Genomic DNA, 23,166 nt, shown 5'->3' with positions numbered 1-23,166 from the left:
TGTATATGAAGTATACATGTATACACATAAAGTACATATGCGTACATACTTAGACATACACCTATATATGAATATATGTATGCATATATACATGCTCACTCACACCCACATATGTGTAACCATATTTTGTCTCCATTTCCCTGCTGATAGACACCTAATTTGGTTCTGTACCTTAGCTATTGTGAACAGTGCCACAATCATCATAGGTATGCAGACATCTCTGTAGGTAGACTTAATTTCCCTCAGATAAACACTTAGATCTGGGACAGCTGAGTCATAGAAGAGTTCTATTTTCAGTTTTTTTAACAAGCCTTCAATCTATTCCCAAAGTAAATATAATAAATTACACTCCCACACTATATACATGTTCCTTTTTATCCATATCTCAGTCAGTATTCATTAATTTTGATATGATAGCTATACTAAACTGAATAAAATCAAATCTCATAATTTTAATTTGTGTCTTCTTGGTGGTTAATGATATTGAGCACATTTCATATGTTTATTGGTCATTTGTATTTCTTCAAGAAAGTGCTTATTCAGATCATTTTCCCACTTTATTGGTTTATTTGTTTTTTTAAGTGGTTTTGAGTTTTTATATATTTTTTATGCTGAGAAAAAATAATTGATAGCCTACGCACAGCCTTTCTTGTGGCAGACATCTCTTTTCTGGGACCTCCACAGAATCCACAAGGACCTGGTCTTACAACTTCTCTGTGAAGAACCAAGTCCACTCATCCTCTCATGTGACTCATGTCCCATCAACACATGAACCTGCTCCTTCTCATGTGAACCAGCTCACATGAGGAAACTCTCCCTATCTCTCATCTTATAGAAGATTTTCCACTGCCTGGAGACCCTGTTCTCTAAGAATAAGCCACCAGCCAGGATGCAGCCTTCTTTACCTTTCCTTGGACACAGACTGGGGACAAAACTTATCTGTCTGGACCCAGGATGTTCTACAAATAAATCCTCACCTGACCCCAACAGCGAATTGGTTAATTTCATTTAATATTCATATCACTAATTTCTTATAACCAGAGGAAAAAAGTTGGTCAGTGGTTACTGTTAAACTGAAATTCCTGAGACCAAGGATTTCTTTCTGTCCTTTCTACCCAAATGGATTTATAAAGCTAATATAATCTTGATCAAAATCCCAGCAGACTTTGTTTTGTAGAAATTAACTAGCTGATTGTAAAATGTATGGGGGACTTCAAATGACCTAGAATGGCCACAATAATTTTTGTGGAAGACCTAAGGATTTATATTACCTGATCTCAGGGATGAAAGAATAACAAAAGTTAGAGTAATCAGTCATAGGATATCAGCATGAGGGTTGGCATACAGACCAGTAGAACTAGAGGGACAGCTCAGAAACAGATTCACGTATAAATGGTCATCTGATTTTCAGAAACGATTCTAAGATGATTCAATAGGGAATGCATGGTTTTTCAACTGAACAATAGAAGTGACTGTCCAAATAGAAAAATAATGACCTACAAATTTTATCTCACATCATGTGTAACAGGTTGGATTGTGATCTGCCAAAATGGATATCTACATAATAGGTTTCAGCACCTGTATGGATTTCAGGTCAGTCAAAGTACAGAGGAGTGAAAATCCTTCAAATCGAGCACACTCCTCAGGATAAAAGGTTCTCATTTGAATGGCTTAGAGATACTCTGCAAATCATCTGTACTTGAGGCCTGGAGACATTATTTTTTAAAAAATAACCTTTTGGAGTAGTGAAATCTGTGGTGTAAGCAAGATATGTGATTTGCGTACGCATGAAGCTAATTATAACATGTTACCTAGGTAACATGATATGACCCTGGAATAGGTAATAAACTGGACTGGTTTCCCATGGAAGCCACTTTTCACTCTTTGCCCTCTTATATTCTTGCCTCTTTATTAACTCTCCCCTTAATCATTATAGCTCAACTCCAATTTACCTGTACACGTATCTGTAAGAAAAGACCATGTGCTTGATTAAGGGACCATCACGAGGTAATAAACTCAAGGATTTCAAATGAGATTGTAGTGGATTAGTTGTACAGGCTCTATATTTAATGATGAGTGTCTTTACAAGATGAAAGGGAGATATAGATGAGGGAGGAGTAACACAGGAGATAGCCAAGGAAAGAAGTGAGGGAAGCCTATGGTTATGCTTCCATATGCCCAGAATGCCTGCAGCCCAGCAGCTGAAAGAGGTTGAGAGGACTCTCCCTCAGAGCTGGATGAGGAAGCAGGGACCTGAAAACACCTTGATTTAGGTTTTGGGCCACTGTAACTGTGAGGCTGAAAATGTCTGTTGTAAGGAACCATCTTGTGTGTGATCATGTGTTACAGCATCAGCAGAAAAATAACAGAACGCACAAAAATTAATTCAAATGTGTGACAGGCCTAACTTTAACCTAGGACAGTTATCTAATCTAGAACTATAAAGTCCACATGATGAAACAGAAAAAAGTCCTCATGACCTTGGTTGAGTTAGGGAGTGACATTTTTTTTGTGAGAGAAAAAATGAATGCTATTCATTAGCAATAAATCAAAATAAATAAAAAGAAATTAAAACAAATTATTTTAAGAATACACCATGAGGGAACACCTGAAGAGAGCAGGAGGAGGTGGTGTCAGCTAGAAGATGCTGCTCTTTAGTGTAATTGGCAACACACCAGGACTCCTTTCTCAGACTCGTTAGAAGTGAGAGTTGAGCACCATTGCTGCTCTGAACTCCTCAAGGGGAGAATGGATTTATCAGGAGTGTAAAAGAAGAGCTTGATAGGAGTCAAAAAATAATAATACAAGGTCCAACACTAGGGATCCCCCTCCTACCAGAAGCAAGAACCGCTCTAAAGACAAAGGGCCTACCAAGGACATAAGTGAGAAGGACCATGGCAGGGATAAGCCTAGGAAGATGTGTAGTGCTTCCAGTGGAAGCAGCAGCAGTACCAATTCTCTGTGCAGATCCACCTCCTGCTCAGGCTCCAAAAGCATCACAGGCTCCAGCAGTGTCTCCAGCACCTCCCCTGCATCCAGTTGCTGGGGAAACTCCAGCACAACCTGCAGCTCCCATTCCAGCAGCTCCTCTGGATTCCCAAGTCCTTCTGGGTGCAGACATGGCAGGAGTGGTGGCCCTACACCAAAAGCCAAACCACCTAAAAGATGAAAAGGACAGCAAAAGGCAGAGCCCTTCCCCTAAACCCAAAGTGCATGTTGGAAGCCTAATAAGGAATGTGACCAAGGATAACAACATGGAGATATTTTCCAGCTTTGGAAAAATTAAAATGACTGACATGCCTGTAGAAAGGGGTGCATCCTCATCTATCAAAGGTGGAGTTTGAGAATCCAGATGAAGATAAGAAGCCACTGAAGCAGATGGATGGAGGACAAATGGATGGTCAGGAGGTCACTGCTACTGCTGTGTTGGCCCCCTGGTCTAGGCTATGCACCACCCCAGTGATTCAGCCCTCACAGGAGAATGCTGCTGCCACCTCCTATGTGGCATAGATTATCCCCACAGAGGAGGAGGAGATCTGCTTTACAAGACACAGGTACCCCATGAGCAGACAGTCCTGTTCTGCAGGACACTGCCATCACAGAAACCACTCCATTCCAACTGCTCCAGATAAACAAATGCACCAAAACTCATCTATACCTTATGTTCAACCCAGCTCAGGACTGTCACTTTCCTGGCTAAAGGAGGGTTGGCAGGAAAGGACTCTTTGCTTGGGTTGGCTTCAAAGGCAGCAGTTGTGGTCTTTCCTGCACGTTCTGGCTGCAGAAGTGCTGATGGTTCAGGGATGTGCCCATTGAGGTTAGAAAGCTCACCCTTTACTGTCTGTTCAGTGGCAAAGCCAGCAGGGTCCAGCAAGCTTCCAGGTGGCAGTGTGACCCAGACTCTTCACAGATGACCTGAGCTAGTCTGGCACACCTGGTTATACCCTTGCTGTTGCTGGGCTATGTTCCCAGGAAGGGGACCAAGCCCCGTTCCTGTTAAGCCTAGTCTTTCCCTGATTCTTGAATACTTTCCCAATCTCTAGGGTTGCCTCCCACCTGTTATTTGCTACACAACCCTGCCCTACAATTCCCTTATTCCCTGAAATTGGTGAGCACGTTTTGAGCCAGCTCTGCAAGATCATGACTGCCATCATGGTGGTCCTGCAGGTACGTTGGAGACATGTACATTGCTTTTTCCTCTCTCTTATTGTACACTCAACTATAAACTTGTTTTGAGTTGTGTTACATAGTAGCATTTTAGATAAATTTGTGTTTGTACTTTTTTATGTAGTGATGAAAATGTATCCAATGAAACTAGCATGAGAATGCAAAATTAAAAAAAAACACTACTTGGAATGTAAAAGGCAAAACTGTAACTAGAGGAAACAACTCACAATACAGATACCTGAAAATATACTCATATCTAAATGTACAAAGCAAATTTTCCATTTTGTAGATACAAAATTGTAATTAAAAATTAGGTAAAATGGACCTCAATTTAGGAGGGGAGGGTACTTGGGATAGAACTAGGGGCAATGGAACATGAACCACAACCCCAGCCCTATTTTGTATTTTATTTGAAGACAGGGTCTCACTGAGTTCATTAGTGCCTGGCTCTTGCTGAGGGTAGGTTTGAACTCATGATATTCCTGTCTAAAAAACTGTTGGCAATATAGCATAAGCCACTGTGCTCAACTCAGTAGACATACAAAATTTAAAAGTCAATATATGAATGGTCACTAAGTGCCATAAAAACACAGTCAATAAGTAAACACAAATGAACAACACACTAAGATATGTCCACATATGATACTTATTAAAATAGATCTAATTTATAAGACTTGACAGTAAAAATTCATGGTAAGAATATATGGTCTAGAACTCTCACACTCTACTGTCTGATTAAAATGGCACAAATACTTTCAAAAACAGTTCAGCAATGTCTCTAAAATATAAGCATGGAACTACCATATTGTTCACTATCCTAATCTTAGATATTTACCATGGAGAAATGAAAGCATGCATTTGTACAAAGATGTGTATGTGGGTAATTATAACAGAGAATTAGATACCACTTTTGCTAAAAGCACTCTTTACACAGGCCTTTCACTGCTCAAACAGTAACTTTAAGCAGGATAAAATGTGCCATCTCTGCTTTCAATTTGGTTTTTATCATCTGAGAATTTGGACCAGATCCATGTTCAGTTCTGTACAACAACTACAAAGTTTATGAGTCTTAAATTTTGCTAACCTATCTTGTCCCACTTGACATCTGAGGACACCAATATAAGAGTAAGTTTTAAGATTTTCATGGACATTCATTGGCCAGATTTTATAACCTCCTGTTCCAGACCCATTCAGTGGCTCCTACAAGTCTCCTGACACTGTCCTAAACTGGCACTCAGTTTAGGTTCTAGGAGCAGCAGAGTCTCACAGACAGATCATTCCACTAAATGGGAACAATTACCCCTGCATTGGAACTGAGGCTGCCACACTAAGCTGGAGCAATTATGCCATGTGTACTGATGGATCCCATTATGTGATAAGGCCTTCTCCAGAGCCAACTCATAGAACCAGTTCTGAGAAAATGAGCAACCAGAACATAGGCTGACAAGATGAACTACTTTGCCAGCTATGAAAATCCACATTCAAACCCCACACACTTGATTGCGAAGCCTTTTCTGTAGAACCTCAAGGTTCCTGTCAATGCCTGGAAGCAGATCTTTGGTCATTGTACCCCTACACCCATTCTTCCTGGTGAGACCACACTGATTGAAACTCCTTTCCAGGCCTTCACCATTGCTTGTTTCTTTGATTGGCATATTGGGACAGGTGGCAACAGGCATCAAGGTGCCATGACAAGCATGACTGCATCCCACCTGCAGTATGCTTCTTAGTTATCTCACCACCCTAAAATCTGAGTACTGACATATGACATATGTCCAAGCCTGAGCATTTCTCAAAATGTGAGAGGCAGCCTGCACTTCCCTAGGACTGGAAGCACCTTACATGCAACCTCTTCCCACCCAAGACTGAAGAGAGGGGCGTCCCTGATGCCCTCTCCTGCCACAAACAGCCCCAGCTAGGGCTGCAAGACAGAGATGACTCCTTCATCCTCTAGCTGGAATAGGAAATTCCTGAGGAAGAATTGGCACTTCCAAGTCTGTCCTCCAGAGGAGATGCCATCTGAGTCCCTATCAGGGGATTAATGCACTGATTACATTAAGGATTTCATAATCGAAGTTTTTTCTCTAAATCTTCATTGTCTCACTAATGAGTTTTGCAGGACTCCTTTTATCTCAACCATGAAAGTTTTTCCTTCACATTAGCAGTAAAGTAAATCATCTTTCTGGTATTTTTTTCTTTTTAGAGATTTATCAGTATATTGCTATTTTAAAACAAGTGCCTCATGGTTGCATTGATATTTCTTTGCTGTTTCCAATTTTGCTTCTCTATTATCTGTTTTTCTTTCTTTCTGTTTTTTTTTGTTCTTCATTTTCTTTTTTTTTATTGTAAACAAATGGGATACATGTTGTTTCTATGCTTGTACATGGCGCAAAGGCATACCATTTGTGCAATCATAAGTTTACATAGAGTAATGTTGTTTGATTCATTCTGTTATTTTTTCCCTTCCCCCCACCCTTCCCACCCCTCTTTACCCTCTATACAGTACTTCCTTCCTCCATACTTGCCCCCCTCCCTAACCCTAACTCTAACCCTAACACTAACCCTTCCCTCCCCCCCATTATGGGTCATCCTCCACTTATTAGCGATATCATTCGTCCTTTGGCTTTTTGAGATTGGTTTATCTCACTTAGCATGATATTCTCCAATTTCATCCATTTGCCTGCAAATGCCAAAATTTTATCATTCTTTATGGCTGAGTAATATTCCATTGTATATATATACCACAGTTTCTTTATCCACTCATCAATTGAAGGGCATCTATGTTGGTTCCACAGTCTGGCTATTGTGAAATGAGCAGCTATGAACATTGATGTGGCTGTATCTCTGTAGTATGCTGATTTTAAGTCCTTTGGGTATAGGCCAAGGAGTGGGATAGCTGGGTCAAATGGAGGGTCAATTCCGAGTTTTCTAAGGAATCTCCACACTGCTTTCCAGAGTGGCTGCACTAATTTGCAGTCCCACCAGCAATTTATGAGTGTACCTTTCTCCCGACATCCTCGCCAACACCTGTTGTTGCTCGTATTCTTGATAATCGCCATTCTAATTGAGGTGAGATGGAATCTTAGGGTGGTTTTGATTTGCATTTCTCTTATTACTAGAGATGTTGAACATTTTTCCATATGTTTGTGGATTGCTTGTAGATCTTCTTCTGTGAAGTGTCTATTCATTTCCTTAGCCCATTTGTCGACTGGATTATTTGAATTCTTGGAGTAGAGTTTTTTGAGTTCTTTATAGATTCTGGAGATTAGCGCTCTATCTGAAGTATGATTGGCAAAGATATTCTCCCACTCTGTAGGCTCTTTCTCGCATTGCTGATAGTTTTCTTTGCTGAGAGAAAGCTTTTTAGTTTGAATCTATCCCAGTGGTTGATTCTAGCTTTTATTTCTTGTGCTATGGGAGTCCTGTTAAGGAAGTCTGATCCTAGACCAACAAGGTGAAGATTTGGACCTACTTTTTCTTCTATAATCTGCAGGGCCTCTGGTCTGATTCCGAGGTCCTTAATCCACTTTGAGTTTAGTTTCGTGCATGGTGAGAGATATGGGTTTAGTTTCATTCTGTTGCATATGGATTTCCAATTCTCCCAGCACCATTTGTTGAAGAGGCTATCTTTTCTCCATTGCATATTTTTGGCCCCTTTGTCTAGTATGAGAAAATTGTATTTATTTGGGTTTTTGTCCGTGTCCTCTATTCTGTACCATTGATCTACCTTGATATTTTGGTACCAATATCATGCCGTTTTTGTTACTATTGCTTTGTAGTAGAGTTGAAGATCTGGTATTGCAATACCCCCTGTTTCACTCTTCCTGCTAAGGATTGCTTTAGCTATTCTGGGTTTCTTATTCTTCCAGATGAATTTCATAATTGCTTCCTCTATTTCTGTGAGGTACATCATTGGGATTTTAATTGGAATTGCATTGAATTTGTATAGCACTTTAGGTAGTATGGCCATTTTGACAATATTAATTCTTCCTATCCAAGAACATGGAAGATCTTTCCATCTTCTAAGGTGTTCTTTAATTTCTTTCTTTAGTGTTCTGTAGTTCTCATTGTAGAGGTCTTTCACCTCTTTTGTGAGATTGATTCCCAAGTATTTTATTTTTTTCGAGGCTATTGGGAATGGGATAGTTTTCCTAATTTCTCTTTCTGAAGATTCATCACTTATGTATAAATATGCGTTGGATTTATGGGCATTGATCTTGTAACCTGCTACTTTACTGAATTCACTTATGAGTTCTAAGAGTTTTCTGGTGGAATTTCCAGGTTCCTCTAAATATATAATCATGTCATCAGCGAACAGGGATAGTTTGAGTTCTTCTTTTCCAATTCGTATCCCTTTAATTTCTTTGGTTTGTCTAATTGCTCTGGCCAGAGTCTCAAGAACGATGTTGAATAGAAGTGGTGAAAGAGGGCATCCCTGCCTTGTTCCAGTTTTTAGGGGGAATGCTTTCAGTTTTTCACCATTTAGAATGATATTAGCCATGGGCTTAGCATAAATGGCCTTTACAATGTTAAGGAATGTTCCCACTATCCCTATTTTTTCTAGTGTTTTGAAGATGAAGGGGTGCTGTATTATATCAAATGCTTTTTCTGCATCTATTGAAATAATCATGTGATTCTTGACTTTAAGTCTATTAATATGGTGAATTACGTTTATTGATTTCCTGATGTTGAACCAACCTTGCATACCTGGGATGAAGCCCACTTGATCATGGTGCACTATCTTTTTAATATGTTTTTGTATGCGATTTGCTAAAATTTTGTTGAGAATTTTTGTGTCGATGTTCATTAAGCATATTGGTCTGAAATTTTCTTTCCTTGATTAGTCTCTGTCTGGTTTAGGTATCAGTGTGATATTGGCTTCATAGAATGAGTTTGGGAGGGTTCCCTCCTCTTCTACTTTATGGAATACTTTGAGAAGTATTGGAATGAGCTCTTCCTTAAAGGTTTTGTAGAACTCGGCTGAGAACCCATCTGGTCCCGGACTTTTCTTTGTAGGTAGGCTTTTGATGACTTCTTCTATTTCAGTACTTGAAATTGGTCTATTTAAATTGTTTATGTCCTCCTCATTCAGTTTAGGCAATTCATATGTCTCTAGAAACCTGTTGATGTCTTCGAAATTTTCTATTTTGTTGGAGTATAGATTTTCAAAATAGCTTCTAATTATGTCTTGTATTTCACTCGTGTCTGTCGTGATATTTCCTTGTTCATTCCGAATTTTAGTGATTTGGGTTTTCTCTCGTCTTCTCTTTGTTAGTGTAGCTAAAGTTTTATCAATTTTGTTTATTTTATCGAAGAGCCAACTATTTATTTTGTCAATTTTTTGTATTGTTTCTTTTGTTTCAATTTCATTGATTTCAGCTCTGAGTTTAACTATTTCCTGTCTTCTACTACTTTTGGTGCTGTTCTGTTCTTCTTTTTCTAGGGCTTTGAGCTGCAGTGTTAGGTCGTTTATTTGTTGAGTTTTACTTCTTTTATTAAATGCGCTCCATGAAATAAATTTCCCTCTAAGTACTGCTTTCATAGTGTCCCAGAGATTTTGATATGATGTTTCTTTGTTCTCATTTACATCTAAGAATTTTTTTAATTTCCTTCCTAATATCTTCTATTATCCATTCATCATATAATAGCATATTGTTTAATCTCCAGATTTTGGAATAGTTTTTGTGTTTTACTCTTTCATTTATTTCTAACTTCAATCCATTATGATCTGATAGAATACATGCTAGTGTCTCTATCTTCTTGTATTTGCTAACATTAGCTTTGTGGCATAATATATGGTCTATTTTAGAGATGGATCCATGTGCTGCTGAGAAGAAAGTGTATTCGCTCTTGTTTAGACGGTATATTCTATAAATATCCGTTAAGTCTAAATTATTGATTGTGTTATTGAGATCTATGTTTTCTTTGTTCAATTGTTGTCTGGAAGATCTGTCCAGTGGTGAGAGAGGCGTGTTAAAATCACCTAGTATTATTGTGTTATGGTCTATTTGGTTTCTGAAATTGAGAAGGATTTGTTTGACATACATGGATGAGCGACTGCTTGGGGCATAGATGTTTATGATTGTCATATCTTGCTGTTTATGCTTTCCTTAAGCAGTATGAAATGACCTTCTTTATCCCTTCTGACTAACGTTGGCTTGAAGTCCACATTATCGGAAATGAGGATTGATACTCCAGCTTTTTTGCTGAGTCCATGCGCATGGTATGCTTTTCCCCATCCTTTCACCTTTAGTCTATGGGTATCTTTTTCTATGAGGTGAGTCTCTTGCAGGCAACATATTGTTGGATATTTCTTTTCATCCAATCTGCCAGTCTATGTCTTTTGATTGATGAATTCAGGCCATTAACATTCAGGGTTATTATAGAGATACGATTTGATTTCCCGGTCATTTGGTTCATTTTTAAAATTTTGTTTATTTATTTGTTTGACACAACTTGTTTCCTCCTTTATTTGACAATTCCTTTAGGATAATTCCTCCCTTTGCTGATTTGCTTCTTTGTTTTTCATCTCTTCCTCATGGAATATTTTGCTGAGAATGTTCTGTAATGCTGGCTTTCTTTTTGTAAATTCTTTTAGCTTTTGTTTATCATGGAAGGATTTTATTTCATCATCAAATTTGAAGGTAAGTTTTGCTGGGTATAAGATTCTTGGTTGGCATCCATTTTCTTTCAGGGCTTGAAAAATGTTGTTCCAGGCCCTTCTAGCTTTTAGGGTCTGGATTGAAAAATCTGCTGATATGCGTATTGGCTTCCCCCTGAATGTAATTTGGTTCTTTTCTCTCACAGCCTTTAAAATTCTGTCTTTATTTTGTATTTTCGGTATTTTCATTATAATGTGCCTTGGTGTGGGTCTGTTGTAATTTTGTGTATTTGGAGTCCAATAAGCCTCTTGAACTTGATTTTCCATTTCATTCTTCAGATTTGGGAAATTTTCTGATATTATTTCATTGAATAGGTTGTTCATTCCTTTGACTTGTTTCTCTAGGCCTTCCTCAATCCTAATAATTCTTAAATTTGGCCTTTTCATCATATCCCATAGTTCTTGTAGATTCTGTTCATGATTTCTTACCATCTTTTCTGTTTGTTCAACATTGTTTTCAAGGTTAAATATTTTGTCTTCAATGTCTGAGGTTCTGTCTTCCAGGTGTTCTATCCTATTGGATATGCTTTCTATGGAGTTCTTAATTTGGTTTATTGTTTCCTTCATGTCAAGGATTTCTGTTTGGTTTTTTTTCAATATCTCTAACTCTTTATTGAAATGATCTTTTGCTTCCTGTATTTGCTCTTTTAACTGTCGATTGGTGCGATCATTCAATGCTTGCATTTGCTCTTTCATCTCATCGTTTGCTTCTCTGATCATTTTAATTATGTACATTCTGAACTCCTTTTCTGTCATTTCTTCTGCCATGCTGTCATTGGGTTTTATTGATGTAACATCTAGATTTGTTTGCAGCATTTTCTATCCTTGTTTTCTCATATTGTTCAGGTATCAGTGGACCGCTGAGATATTGCAGATTTCCTCTATTGACTTACAATGTCCCTGAAGATTTCTATATATATCCCCCCTTAGCCTTCAGTAGGCTGAAGTCTTGGAGGAAGTTGATAATGCGGTGCTCCACAAGGAAGCTGCCTCTCTAGGAGTGGTGGCCTTCAGGTGGGGTATAATCCCTGCTAGTGGGCAGAGGTGCCTCCACTTGTTGACCAATGGTCATCCAAAGGGGATCTAGTCTGCGGGCTGAGGCAAGGCCTGTTTGGGCCTGAGTCTCTAGTTTTACCGTCCTTGTGGGGAAACCACACACGGCAGGGAAGACTCACCCGGTGGGGAGGCCTCGCTGGTCAGCTCCCTCCTTGAGGTTCCCCTCAATTTACAGCTACTGCCTGGGCTGAGCTGCCTTCCTCTGCAAAGTTCCCAGGGGCCCGGCCCTACCTCCTGGGCCTGGGAGCCTCACCCTTCGCAGATGAATCTCCTTAGGTTGCCCCTCCTCAGAGAATCTGCCCGCAGGCCTGGAACCTTTGCTCCGCCCTAAGCCTGTCTCTGTGTGGCTCTTCCACCCAGAAGCCTCCTAGATCCTGGGACCCTGCTCTGCACCTAATTGCCTGGCTATGCAGCCCCTCCTCTGAGTAGCCACCTGGGGCCCCATACAATTGCTCTGAGACCCAGAGACCCACCACACGCCTCTTCCTCCAGACAGCCGCCCAGTATTCCGGTGCGGTCACTGGGAGTCCAAGAAACTCACTGTGTGCCTCCACCTCCCACCAACCACCCGTAGCCCTGGGCAATCAATCACTCCGAGTCGAAGTGACCCTCCCCGTTCCTCCTCCTTCTCCAGATAACCCCCTGAGTGTTCAGGAGCGGTCGCTCTGAGTGGCTCTGAATCCACGTGACCCGCAGCACGGGTCCTCTGAGCAACCACCCGGAGATCTGGTGCAGCCACTCAAGACCAAGCGACCCACCACGCTTCTCCTCCAGGAAGCCCCCCTGTGTTCAGGCGCTGTCACTTTAAGTTCAAACAACTCACCACTCGCCTTCTCCTCTGAGCAGCCGCCTGGAGCGCTAATGCAGTCACTGCGAGTCCAAACGACCCGCCGCGCTCCTCCTCCTCCTCCTCCTCCTACTCCTCTGGGCAGGCCCTGGGGTTCAGAAGTGGTCTGAGTCCAAACAGTTCGCCATGCAGCCCCTCCTCTGGCAACCCCCTGTAGCTGTGGTGTAGTCACCCCGAATCCAAGCGGCCGTGCTCCTCTTTCTCCTCCTCATCCTCAGGGCCAGCCCCGGTGTTCAGAAGCAGTCGTTCTGAGTCCAAACAGCTTGCCACACAGCTTCTCCTCTGGCAACTGCCTGTAGCTCTGGTGCAGTCACTCTGAATCCACGCGGCCACATTCCTCCTCCTCCTCCTCAGGGCAGGCCCCGGTGTCCTGAGTCCACACAGCTCTTCTCACTGCTCCTCCCCTGGGCAGCCGCCGGAGCCCCAGTTGTTGCTCCGAGTCCCAGCGCTGTGCCGAGCGGCCTCCTTTTCGGCGCTCCCAGATGTCCGAGGTCACTGCTCCAGCGGGGGGACGGGCGTCTCGCCGCAGCTCTACTTCACAAAGTTTCCCATCCGGGACGCCTTCCCAATGGGTGAGAGTCACCTGGCTGCTTTGAGTTGGTCCCAAGTGTCTCAATATTTCCTCTTTTGAATCCTGAGTCCTGGAGCAACATGAAATGCACCCACCCTCTAGGCCGCCATCTTGAAAACGCTCTTCATTTTCTTCTTGAACACCTTGGTAATCTTTTTTGAGTTATCTTTCTATTAATTAATTCAGTTATCTTTCTTGAGTTCTCTTTGAATTAGTTGATTTTATTTTTTTGTAATGTAGGCATTTCAGTGCTATAAATTTTCTTCTATGCACTGCTTTTATCTATAATCCTGAGTTTGATATTACATTTACTTCAAAATATTTTCTAAATTTCCATGACCATTTTTCTTAGACCCATGGACTATGAGAATTGAACTGGTTAATGTGTTTAAGGAATTTAATGTTCTCTTTCTCTTGGTGATTTCTACCTTAATATCAAGACATATAAGTATTTTGTGTGATTTCCATTCTTTCAAATCTGTGAAAGTTTGATCTAAGACCTAAGATGTGATTAGTCCTGGTTCAGGTGAGAAATGGTGTCATTACCATGCTGGTTTTGTTACTATTGCTCTGTAGTATAATTGAAGGTCTGGTATTGTGATACCAACTGCTTCACTCTATCTTCTAAGTATTCCTTTAGCTATGCTGGGTCCGTTTTTCTTCCAAATAAATAAAGGCAGTGTGTCCATACACAACTAAAACACATTAAAAAATAAAAATAAAAAATGAATCGTGAATGACATTCCACACTAGGAGGCTAAGTTCACCTCCCTGAATATTTTATTAAACCCATTAGGCCAAGATCACAGGTTCAGAACCAAACAAGATTCCCAGGGATCCAGTTAGGATGGCTGAAGTTTGCTTGAACTGTGCCAAGAAATAGCCAACCCACCTCTGGGGGCCAAATCACTTGAACCACCAAAAAATTGTCACCTATGCTGGATTTAATGCTTACTGGGTGCATAAAGCAGAGCTCTTTGTCTTTGTATCAACTTTGGGAGTATACCATCTGGATGCAAAACTTGGACATGCATGATTGAGGCAGGGGCCACAGTTCCCAGGTCCTCATAGGATAAGCATCCCAGACTTATGACCATTTACATTTAAAAACTTTCCTTTTGTTCTTTGTTCTTTTGAGATACACTTGACAGTAGAGTGTATTTTGGCACTATAAATATATATATATATATAAATATATATATATATATATATATATATATATATATATATATGTTTCCCTAGAGATTCCAGTCCAGCTGGCCAAAAGTGGGTTTTCCTAATATGACCAGTATCTAATGCTTAAAGAAGACTTTCTCTCTCTACCAAACCTGCTTGCTGCCTCAGGGTTATATGCCAGATGGAAGTTTCATGACTCATAATGTACTTGGGACCAATGCTGAACACCATGGTCTGGAAAATGGGGGTCCTGAAACTGACAACACAGTGTGGATACCCATACATTACATTAGCTTCGCAAGACCTTTGAAAGTGGTGGATTGAATAGCTCTCTTCCTAGGGAAAGCTTCACAGGTTAAGGCATATTTGTGTCCTTTATTAGCAGGCAAAAGGACAATATGATCAATCTGCTAATCCCACACTAGTTGCAGAGTTCAGTGTATTTGTTCCTTAGAGGACATGCCTGGAGGCAGGAGCACACTCTCTGGGTTATGACCAAGGGCAAGCCATAATATTATAGAGATAATTCAATCCCTTTAGCCCTTTTCCATCCCACTTTAGCACTTTGTAAATTACTGTCTCTGTACCTTTTTCATCTGGTTCACTGCCTGGGTTGTGGCCAGAACCTGCACATCGTCAAAGACTTCAGATTCACATTTCCATGGACAAAGGTGAGGCTTTCAATCAATTTTTCCAGTTTCATGTCACATTTGTTGCCACATGTTGTCTTCCAAGAAAGGTTCTCCAAGTAAAGACAAATTCCACTTGTGACTGTGCCATCTACAATGCAAGGCCATGGTAAACCATCCAATTATCAGTACAAATATCCAGTGAACATCTCAGAGGTACTATAATCCATACTGCATAATTCTTTCTTCTTCCTGCTCAGATTTTCTCCTGTCTCATGCAACATAGTATGGATAACAAGTTGTATTGCTAAATCAGTACACATACTTGGTTTCACTCATGCTCAATCCATCTGTACACCCACAATTTTCAGGTAGGGAGATATTCCTCCTTAGGCTTGTGAGATCAAAGGCACTGGGGCAGCCACCTGAGGTGATGAGGAATAGGTAAAGGCACCTGTTGAACAAGCTGTTGGTGAGAACTCTGCATTGCTGTAATACACATGCATTTATTTAGGGCTGTGTGCTATAGGAAACTGATGAAATAGGTTGTCAACTCACCTATGTAGGTACACCAGTTCTCCTTATGTTCAGTAACGTTTTAGACAGTGGCTCACCTGTGGTAGGTCATTTCACACTCCTAAATACTGCTGTCTTAAAGGGCTGTATCTATTAGTCTCAGCTCCCTTCTACATTAATGGACAAAATTCTTGAAATACAGTTTTAATTCTTGTGCTTCTTGTCAGAAAGCTAAGTTCATGTCATCTGCTGGACAGGTGATATTTAACCACATTGGCAGCCCTGGTAGGGAGGGACCCAGAGATTGTACCTGGGCTATTGAATTTGCTTTTTCATATTGTCTCTGATGGGGATAATCCTAGTTCCATTTGGCTCCCTTCTTCATCAGCCCAGTCGTGGGCATTGTTATTGAGTGGTATGATGAATGAAAGTCTGCTAATAACCCAGGGGCCTAAAGGCCCTTCTGCATTCTTCACATCATGTGTGATGATAAAGGTGTTCACTTTATATCATGCAATGCCTGGAATCATATGTGTCTTACCTGAACTGATCACCCAATGAATGTCATGGAGTCCTGGATTCTGTTGAGGTTGAAAGCCCATCTCCTAGAATGTAAATGAGTTGTTCTACTGCACTCTATAACACAGGATGATATTCTCTAGTTTGCAGAATATCATTGATAAATTGGAACTAGATAACATCAGTAGAGAATGAGAACTGAAGGTTCCAAGTCACCACGCCATGACAGAAATAGATAGCATACAGTAATTTACCTGACGTAATGTATCAAAACATAACATTGGGCCTATTATGTCATATAAATATATGATTATTTGCCAAATAAATATTAATATAGGGGCTGTGGATGTACCTTAGTGGTAGAACATTTGCCTAACAAGTGTGAGGTACTGGGTTTGATGCTCAGCATTGCATAAAAATGAATAAAAGAAAAGTATTTTCAAAAACACTACAATCTATGACTCTCTAGACAACGTATCAAAGAAAAAATAAATAAATGACGAAGATTAGAAATTAAAAGGGTAGCATCAATACTAACAGCATAGACCTTAAAACGTAGTCAAGGAAAACCACAAACAACTCAACGTTCTTAAATTCAAGAAACTAAATTCAAGAAATCTATTGATTTCTTGCAAAACAAATATGCCAGATTTAACACAAAAAAATGATCAATCTGAATAGAACTGTAATTTATCAAAGATTCTGAACCACTAAGATTATCCCACCAGCTCAAGATAGGTTCCTTCCAAAAAGATAAAAGATAAAGATAAAAAAGATAAAAGATAAAAGCAAAAGCAAAAGATAAAAAGATAAAAGCAAAAGAACTACTTTCTGACTCATTGCTTCAGCCAGCACTAAAGAAATAACAAAAACAGACAAAGATTAGGAGACAACTACAGACCTAAATCTGTCATGAAAGTAGATAAGGAATGCAATGGAGTATTAGCAAGTACTACCCAGAAAGAGACCTGCATCAGTTTAGCCAATTGGGTGCTAGGCAGAAACAACAGTAAATGAATTAAGGCCTCTTGGGGCAGGGCAATCAGGTGGAGTTGGAAGGAGGGATCTTGAAGGGCCAGGAGGGTGGAGGACATGCTGGACGGGAGGATGGGGCAGGGGTGTGATGAGCCTATTCTTGACCTCCCCTGCTCTCAGGACATCACTATCCCATGACCCTAGGACACAATAGGCAATCCAGAGCAGCTTTCTTTCCTCAGCATCTTTTACAACAAAGCATGGGGGACCACTTGCAGAAGAAATGCAGCCAGCTCTTTAGGGTCCTTCCCTTTCTTCATAGAAAGTCCCTTGTGGCCACTGTCAGTGTATCTGGAACCTCTGAAGACTTTTCCTGCAAACTTCCTAATTCCATTTCAGTTTAGGTGCTGGATCCACCCAGATGACTCTATTTCTCCCACTTCTTGCTCCACTCTGCTGTCCAATTCCAGCCTGTGACTCCAAAATTGATCTTGTCCCAGCCCCCATCACTGGCTCAGATCAAGAATCAGGACCAACTCACATCCTCTCTCCCAAACATGGCATCCCACTTTTCCCTGAACACTGCCTGTAAATTTTCAGGTCCTACAAGTCAGGAGGGTACCCATCTGCTTTGCCCTTCTTCTTGTCAACACCTAAAATATCACCTTTTGTGGAAACAACTACAACAGAGACAGCCTTTACCTTATTTGGTCCAAAAGTCTCAGAAGACTTTCAGTCATCTCATGTTTGAGAACAGGGCACCCTGTAACCATAGGCCATGAAAAAGACCCCAGCGGATTTCCTCAGGCTTGAACTGAGGAGAAACTGGAGCAGCACCTTCAAAGGAGCTTCATGCAACATCCATTTGGACAACCACCCAATATCTACCCATATCTGAATCTGAAGGAGTCCTGGTACAGAGTCCCAAAAAGAGGTCAGGCAAAGAATAATTGTGGGTCTTCCTGGAACTCCATGTTTACAGATGACAGCAACTGTGCTATACAGGAATATGATTCAAAGGGGCCAGAAACATTTCAAGGTGGCATGATTCTTGTGGAGTTTGGTCTTTCCAGGTGTGGAATTATCATGTCTCTGCCCCACCTGGAAATTCAAACACCCACAAGGAAACTGGGGATGGGCCATCCTTAAAAGGTAAGGAAGCCTTCACAAAAACCTCCTGGGAGCTCTCCCTCTTTGATGCTGACACTTGTTGTGTGCTGCAGGGACATGTTACAAGGTTAAGCATGATGCACAGGTAGGGCATATCCCTCAAGGTCCTCAAAAGCATGAATCCTATCAAGATGAAACACTCTGAGGCTTCACCACTTCCATCTCCTCTCCTTCCCTCCTCAGCCTCCTGTAACTTCAGGGATGACTCCATTGCCCATGATACCAATGTCCTTGGAAAATCCATTCACAAAGGTTCAGGATTCCATAAGGTTGCAAAGCTTCAGTTCTCACCCCTATGTGTCCTCTCTCTGGCCCCTCACTTGGGTCCCTGAGCACAAATGCATCTGGTGATATCTGTGGGCACTCAGAATCTCCATCACCTACCCATGAAGGCAGCCTGAACTCTCAGCCTCACAGTTAAATTCTTGTGGGAAGAAATTGGAACAGTGATGCTCTTCTCAGTTCTGGAAGACACACTGGAACCGAGTCGCAGCCTTGAAATAGCTCGGCAGGAGCCATAGCAGACTAGAAGGGTGAGCTCACAAGGATCACGCCACAGTCTGACATCAGTTGGGGTAGGGTCACAGTTTTTAAAAGCTGAAGAAATCAAAGACCTTGAGGATGACAAAGAGTGTTCTGTCTGGGCAGTCTCCATGGAAATAAGGAAGACATCAAAATCCCCAAATATTCATATTAATCTGGGGAATTTAGTATCTTGGGGAACCAGTAAGAGCCCCTCACTCTTTAGAAGTCCTATTTCCCAGGACCAGGGATACTCATGTCTGAAAGCAGACACTGAGCCGCAGAACCAGGCTCAGGCTCTGGCTACTGGTGTTGTCCTGCACGACTATGCCACTCACATGTTTCATGAGGACTGTGCCTCTGAGGTACTCTTGGCTACAGACATCCTAGCTTCCCAGAAGAGACTATCTGGCTCCCTCTGCATGTCCACTAGCAGTGTACCAACTTCCCAGGGCTATACGGAATCTCAACCAGGGAAGAGAGCAGCCAGGACCTGCAGGAGCCCCAGATCCTTCAACCCCAGGACTCACAGAGGTGAAAGGTAAATAAGCTTAGGCCAACTGGCCAGAGAGGGGAGAGTGTATGGCCCAGGTCACAAGCTCAGAAACAGAGGTTTTCAGGGGAGTTGCCCTCCTGTGCTGGAGAAATGAGTCTCTGTGTCCCTGTAACACAGGTCATAGACAGTGTGTGGGATAAGTCCTCCAAGGCTCCTTCAAGCAGGCATTTTGGGACAGAATAAAGAAATTTCTGCAGTATATTTTCCCCAGGAAATGCACAGGGCAGGCCAACTCCCCACCCAAAATCATGACACCATAAATTTCTACCCAAAGTCAAGGGTCAGTCACAAGCTGACAAAAGTGCATCAGTAGCCCAGGCCCTCATGACCACATTTGCAAGGATCATAGAACAGAAAATGAAGTTTCATCATGACCTTTCTGCCTCCAAGAATAACGTACTCAGAGAGGGATTCCATGCATCTGTGGGAGGCAATCCCATTATTCCAGGTTTTCTCCCTGCCTGGACCAAAGGAGAGTGATGGAAGCTATGGCTTGTGGTCACCAGGTAAGCTCCAGGGGTCACCACCATCCAATGAACAGAAACAACAACAACCATCAGGTCCTGCTGCACAAAGGATCTGCAGCTCTGGCCAACACATGTTCAGGGTAGTCAGGTATCTCTGGCCACAACATCTACTACCCAAGACACTATGCTCTTCAAGAATTTGTTCTCTGTTCAAAATCAGCACATTTCTCACTCCTGTCCTGCTGGGACAAAGTTTTTCCCATAACTGAGGCCATACTGAGAAAAACTGTCCCCATGTGAACCTGTTTTTTGTTTAATAATTACTTCTTCCTAATTGAGGTGACAACCGCTTTATAATACTGCTTGGAATAATTGGAGAACCTTCCGTCTGTTGTGGTGTATCATTGGAATGAAGTCATGTCTGTTTTTCATTACAATGGATTCTAGAAGAGACTGGACATGCAGGGAGGTAATAGAAGCATTGAGTACCTACCCGTACACCACATTTTCCTTCATTATACCTTAGGAATTCATGGATTTGATCATTACAGAAATAATATAACGGTCTTGGGATTCCAAAAGATGGTACAATTCCATGAGGACCCTCCTCCTAATGTCTGAATCAGCTTTTCCCTCCACTCTCACCTTTGTGGGTTGTAGGAACTGGTGTACAGTGTTACCATGGGACTTACTAGCTTCCCATGACACAAAATGGGTCCAGGGAGATTGGGGAGAAAGGAGGTTTCATGGTCTTGAGTTAGAGGTGGTCAAAGTGTCTTGGCTGCTAGATACTCTGGTGGCAACAGAGGTGCTTTGAAACCCTGCCTTATAGAGGCTAACATGGAGATGGTCCTTGCAGCACCATTTAGCTCAGGCTGAATGACATGGACATGTCACCTGCTTTTGCTCCTGCCTTTTTCATCTAGAGCCAGGATAAAAATTACTATATTGGTGGCCAGAATGGAATTGCAGTTCAGAGTGTGAGGGAACTGCAAGTCAGCCTCTCAGGGCTGTGTCACATGCAGCACACCACCCATCAACCCTATCCCCCACCACCATTGATGGCACAAATATGCATACAATATCCATCTGACAGTTGGGGGACAGTGAGCATAGCTAGGGATATGGAGGATTGAAGTGATGCCAATGAAAGAGACAGAGTAATATGGTGATATCACAAACGTCCTCAATGGGAAGCCCCTGAACACCCAGTACCAGTGACCAAACTGGGGGTAGGAGATATCATAATTTCACCCTGTCTCTAGTCCTGCACACCCTGCTCTGGCTCCAAGGTCACAGGCCTGGAGAAACCTCTTTAACTAGAGAGGATATAACTTTTTGGTAGGGAAAATTTACTTCTTGACATTATGTTGAATAAGGCTGCCTGTTTTTGCCTCTTTAATTACAGAAGGGATGAGTTAACAATTGGTGAAGTAGCCAGGACTAGGGAATTCTAGCTGTGACTCCCAGTTTAGTGACATTTAGACATAAACATGGTCCTCCGATGTCATCTTCAGTGGAAGGTGGGGAACTACAAAGACCAAAAGGGTGATCTGGGAATATGCCCACAAGTACTAATGAGTGCATGAATGGATTCTATGGGAATTGGGAACTGAAGGCCACAGATGACCTGGATTTCTCCCTTGAAGGCAATAGCAGCCAATCAAAGAGGTTATTTCCCTGACCCACGAAATAATCTCTCAGTCTGGGATGGTGCTGGGCTCTGGAGGCAGGAGAATGGTGTCTTCACCATTTAGGGGCTAATGTGCAGAGGTTGCTGACCTTGTGGGATCCTGTTTTACTCCAGTGAGTAGCTACAGAGCATGGGTGGAGAGGCCTGGGGAGTGAAGGAACTGTGCATCTAGTTTGTCATCAAGATCAGTGGGGCCTGATCCTATTGTCCTGGCAGAGGCCAGCTTTCATGACTGAGAACACTTCCTATCAATCATTTTCACCTTGAACATCTGTGCAATTGAAGGCTGTGGTGACCATTCTTGCTTTCTTTGTCCAGTGAACACAAGAGGATTTGAGCTACTCCCATGAGGTACTGGTCATCCCTGTTCAGGTTGCTCAGGGTTGCTCAGACCACATGCAGAGGACCTGTGTCATTGGGCATGGCTGGGAGCCACAGCACTGAGGCCTCAGAGGTCAGGGTAAGGCAGTAAAACCAGATGTGGCACAGGAATTTGATGCATCTGACAGTCACCTCCCAGCAGCCCATGCGCTAGACCACTGCCCAGTTTCTCCTCCATCCCTGTCCTGCTCCAGTCAGGGGCAAAAGTACAGTGATGACCTGGATTCTTCTGTGCCCTGAGTCCTCTTTCTCTGACACCAGCCCTGACATAGCACATAATCTACTAGGGGCTCAGTGTGTTCTAACTGCAATGTTCTTCGCCCAGGGGTTTGAGACTCAAAGTCAGCCCCCAAAGGATTTTGAATACAGACCAAAGAAGTGGAAGGGTGACTCGGTAGGGCACCTGCTCATTAAAAGGACAACACAAAGGATTGGCAGATCCCTGCTGTGGGGAAGGTTGTGCATAGTTTCCCTGGCTTTTTTTCTAGCTCATCTCAGAGAGTTCCTGGTTTCTAAAGGGGTTTTTGATACACCTCTTCATCTTGGGTCAGTTAACTTGACCCTATTCCTTACTGTCATTTCACTTTATTTGCATTCCTTTTTTATAGTACTAGAAAACCACTGCCTTCAGGGATGCACCCTCAATGAATGTACCATTACTATTCTCACCTCCAGAGAATGCCTATGGATTCCAGCTACTGTTTTCCCTATCATTTACTCATCAACCTCTCCAGACTCTGTCCTTGCCTCAGTAGTCAGGGGCAGTGGGGACCTGAGCATGTGACCATGAGCCAAAAGTGTTCAGCTGACCCAAATCCACAATCATGAGCCTCAGGCCACAAGAGCAGAGGTCTGTGCCAGAGGATTTTCCATGGAGCATGCATCTTGTTCCCTCATAGAGTTCAGCAGAAGAAGCTGAAATTAAGTACCTATCACTAGTAACTCATGCTTCATTGAGATTGTTTCCTACTTCCTTCCATCTAATGGAGTACTTCAAGGAAACCACTTTTAGAATCATGTCTTCAGCAGGTGCTAGCCTTCCAAGCAAAGTCTTCATTTCAAAAGAAGTTCACGGAGATGAGCTGTGACTCATGACCAGGACAAGTTCTTTAAAATTTCAGCCATGCTGCTCCACTGCAACTGAGCACACAAACCACCTCATGAGAAGTTCATTTTGCAGGTGATTCTTATGCATTTGAGCAACTAAAACTAGGAGTACAGTTTAACATGTATGAGAATCATGAAATTACAGTGGTGTGC

General features: G+C 42.0%; 1 long non-coding RNA gene and 2 pseudogenes across 3 annotated transcripts in view; 1 reads left to right on the top strand and 2 right to left on the bottom strand.

Annotated features, from left to right (window-relative positions):
* LOC306642600 (thiosulfate sulfurtransferase/rhodanese-like domain-containing protein 2) overlaps positions 1–23,166 on the bottom strand; it is a 417,963-nt pseudogene that overhangs the window by 265,720 nt on the left and 129,077 nt on the right. The gene's annotated exons all lie outside the window — the stretch shown is intronic.
* Positions 1–23,166, bottom strand: part of LOC306642743 — a 152,201-nt gene that overhangs the window by 41,150 nt on the left and 87,885 nt on the right. The gene's annotated exons all lie outside the window — the stretch shown is intronic.
* LOC306642602 lies at positions 2,749–3,565 on the top strand (annotated as a pseudogene). Its single transcript has one exon. The product of its transcript is annotated as an uncharacterized misc_RNA (transcript).

This window comes from Sciurus vulgaris, assembly GCF_902686455.1.
Source record: "Sciurus vulgaris genome assembly, chromosome: 13".
Lineage (NCBI taxonomy): Eukaryota > Metazoa > Chordata > Mammalia > Rodentia > Sciuridae > Sciurus > Sciurus vulgaris.
This window is presented reverse-complemented; position numbering and strand designations above follow the sequence as displayed.